Source organism: Tiliqua scincoides, chromosome 3 (assembly GCF_035046505.1).
Source record: "Tiliqua scincoides isolate rTilSci1 chromosome 3, rTilSci1.hap2, whole genome shotgun sequence".
Taxonomy (NCBI): Eukaryota; Metazoa; Chordata; class Lepidosauria; order Squamata; family Scincidae; genus Tiliqua; species Tiliqua scincoides.
The window spans coordinates 15,878,646-15,882,703 of record NC_089823.1 but is presented as its reverse complement, the minus strand read 5'-3'; the positions used below and the strand labels follow the sequence as shown (position 1 = coordinate 15,882,703).

At 45.4% G+C, this 4,058-nt stretch overlaps 1 pseudogene; it reads right to left on the bottom strand.

The window, feature by feature from the left end:
* Positions 1-3,610: 3,610 nt before the first annotated feature.
* Positions 3,611-3,727, bottom strand: LOC136647013 (5S ribosomal RNA; annotated as a pseudogene).
* Positions 3,728-4,058: the final 331 nt, after the last annotated feature.

Here is a 4,058-nt window from a genome sequence, read left to right as displayed (position 1 = left end):
TAAAGCTACATATAACGCCACTCTTGAACTTGCACTCCAACTACGTGTTTCTATAATAGTAAGTTATTTCATGTAGCCTTCCGAATACAATGCAAAATATATTTCGTGCCAACTGCTTTTTTTTTCTAAAGTATGTGTTTGACACAGTTGATTAGCTGATCCCCTGGGTTTTTCTTCTCTGATCTTTGCATTTGAGCACCTGATTTTGGTTGTCTGTTTGTGATCTTTCTCGTACAATGTGATTTTTTTTTTCCTCCTTCTGTTACTTCAGCTTCTTTCCATGAAAAGAGAGCTCTCACCAGCAGCTCTCCAACCTCTAGGAAGAGTTTCTATTTTTAAGCGTGTGTACAGCATAAGTGCCAATTTCTCTACAGTTTCACACTTTATTTCCTTCCGAAGCCTCCAAAGAATTTCACCAGTCTGAGTGATTTACTGCCAGGGACTCTCTTGAGTTGCTCAACAATTGCCTCTTGGGGGACTCTGGCCTCTGTAAAGGCTACACATGAAAAAAAAAAATACCCTTGGAAAAGAAATGTGCGGTGATGTCGACCTATCAAAAATTCATCCTGCCTCAACAATCCCCTGAATTGTCATGAAACTCTCTCAGCCTATATATAGGCCTCAATGGACAAGTGCCAGCATATTACCAATTGGTTTTAGCACATCAGGAGCCACAGACCCATCCACCCCCACACACAGATGCTTTACACCAAATCAGACCATTTGATATCAGCCACCATATTGTCTACCCTGAATTGTAGCTATTCAGTGTCTCAGGCAGATGTTTTTTAGTTCGATTACTTATTGGTTTAAGACGGATATTGGCAAGCTGGAGTGGGTCCATGGGAAGGCCACTAGAATGGTCCATTCTCTTTCATGGAGAACACATCTTATGAAAATAGGGTGGTGGGCATGCTGTAGAGCAGCTACAGGGAGACGGTGTGGTAAGTATTGCAGGCACTGCAATGCGCCATGTAAGTGGCCCCTCCCACAAGCCATCGGAGCCATTCTGGTCAGTGGTGGCAATACACACATTGCTGAAGCTGCTGAGAATGGCTCAGATGGCAAGTAGGAAGGGCTGCTTACATGGCGTGTTGTGGCGCCTACAATACTTGCCACGCCATACCACCCCCCCATAGCTACACTACTGTGGATACGTTCAGTCTGGAGAACAGATGGTTAAAAGGTGACACGATAACTATAAATATCTGAAAGACTTTCACATGGACAATGCAACAGATTTGTTCTTGGTTGCTCTGAATTGTTGTAATTTAAATAGAGCAAGGGGTATTTTGATTAATGTCCTGCTTATACAAACTGCTTGTCAGTAGAACAGTCAACTTCGGAAGGAGGTAGACTCTTCTGGATAGCCATGTGTCACAGATGTTATAGTTTTGGATAGCCTACATCAGCAAGGGGCGTTCTTGTCAGTTCCTTCCAACTCTATGACTCTGTGATCTCCTTTTAACCGGGGATCATATGTGAGACTTTCTGCAAGCTAACAAAAGCTCTACAACTGAGGGCAGAGGAGAGAGCAGAAGCTAACATAAGCTCTACAACCAGGGCAGAGGAGGGGACCCGCCAGTCAATACAGACTTGCACCAGCTATTTTGCTGGTGCAGGTCTGAGTAGGCCCGCACACACACACATTGCAGAGGCTTACCCGCAGGAAAGGGGACAAATGTTCTTTGATCCAGAAGAGACCTCTGCGACTGCTTCACCCTTGCATGATGCAGTGGCAGGATAGCATGATCGCTATCCTCAGTTTGGCTGTATGTGTGTAGAAAATCTTAGAGACCAATTCTTCCCATTTCCCTCCCCACTGATGCGGTAGCACCAAAAAGACTTCCACTGCAAGCAGTCGCAGAGGTCCCTTCTGGGTAAAGGAACATTCGTCCCCTTTCCTGTGGGTAAGCCTCTGCAATGTGTGTGTGTGGGCCTACTCAGACCTGCACCAGCAAAATAGCTGGTGCAGGTCTGTATTGACTTGTGCAATGGAATGAGCCTGGGAAGGGATTCGGTGGGTGCTGAAACTGCCCCCTTCATGGACCCAATCTGCCCCCTGTTGCCACCCCATTCTGCCTTTCCTGCCCCACTGTGGCCTCATTCCACCCTTTCCCCACCTCCATTCTGCCTCCCCCCACCCCATCCTGCCTTCTCCTCCTCTGCCCTGGTGCATGCAGGAAGGGTTCGTCCTTCCCACTGGTCCTACAGCAGTGTGCAACACATGCTGCCTGAATTTGTTTCACGGCTACCGTAAGGTCGGTAGCGCCTGCACTACAGCCAAGCACATAGAATTGGGCTGTGAATATCACTGTGGGAAAAATAGATTTGATAGTAAAGTTTACTTATTTTCTATGCAACAAATTGGACAGATATGTGGAAAGTTGGCCAGTATACTGAATGGTCAGGATAAGTTTGCTTGCTCCTTATGTTTTCTTTCTACCTTATGCCTTATACATACAGTATAAAATGTATTCCTAATGAAAATACTATACAATTGCCACAATTTTTTAAAAGGTTTTTCTACCACGTTTTTCTTTCGTGTTGCTATTTAAACTGGAAGGCCACCAAAATGTCTGCTTGAAGGCTGAATGAGTGACATCGCTCATTCAGCCTTCAAGGGTAAGGGAAAGGGTCATCTGAAAGGCTACAGCGCTCCACGGTGGGCCTTTCTGGCCCTCTTCTGCCTGTCACTCTCCACCAAGCAAGCATTCTTTCAAAATAAGCAACATTAAAGAGAATTTATAAATCATGTTTTATTAGCATTAGGCATGTCAGCCCTGCACGCTAGTATTTATTAGGCATGTCAGGCTGCACTTAAAATTTGAGGATGATTGAAGCAAAAGTTATATGCAGCTCCTTTATTTATTTGTCATATTTTTCATGCCACTCATTTCCTCCAGGGAGGCCAGATGAGGTTGAAAGAGACCAATTTACCTGACAACATTTGCCCTTGCTTCCTGACACCAGAAATATTTGCACCTGAACTTGGTTACTTGCCTTATTTCCATCCTGGAAAAATATGAATCCCTTTCAAATTCTCAGAGCAGCTTTCGTGGGGACTCCTATCTACACCCTGATCTGGGGCACACTTCCTTAGCTTCATCATAACTTTATTAATTTGCTTGCTTGCTTATTACATTTCTTTCTCATCCCCTTTAATACATCTTGATTTAGGGAACTGTCACAACAGGCCATGCTTTTCAAATAGCTGATATAGAAATAATGCAAGACATCAAATACAATAAGAGGGAAGAGAGCAATATGTGATACAAAGTCCTGGAATGTATCCTTTCAACACAGGACCGGCCTTAGGAGCTGTGGGGTTCAATGCAAAACCTCTTTGTGCCTACACTTATCCTGTGCCACACCATTCACCAGGATGATTGGCAGCAGCGAGGCACCCACCAGCAGTGTCACAGCAAACTGCTTTCCGAAGGGGCCAATTTCAAGCCAATTGGACCCAGGGTTAGGTGGGTTGGCAGGCAGGCAGGAGGGCTGTCCAATGGCAATGCTCTGCTCAATGCACTCTCCCTGTAATGCCTCAGCATGGAAGATTCCATGCCAGGATGGTTGGCAACCTTCAGTCTCAAAAGACTATGGTATAAGCCTACAGTACCTGGTATTCCCAAGCGGTCTCCCATCCAAGTACTAACCAGGCCTGACCCTGCTTAGCTTCCAAGATCAGACGAGATCGGGCATGTGCAGAGTAACAGTTGCTGGCCAAAGCATCAGCTATAGAACAGTGTGCTGGCTCTCTGCTCACCACCCCAGTGCAGGGCCCCTCCAACCATGGGGCCCAAATTGGTCAAATTGCCCTAAGGCCGGCTCTGTTCCAACCAATGACAAACCTGATCCATCTTTGCATGAATGTATTCTGATTTATGTTGCCTTCTCGGTTTCAACACAGGAAGTCTCAACACTGTCAGTATGTCAACACCCCAAATACAAAACCAACCCCCCCCCCCAAAAAAAAATCCAAGATAGTAGTGCAATAATCTTTTTTCCAATGCCTGCCTATGGAATTCATGCATCACCTTTTCACCAAGGCATTC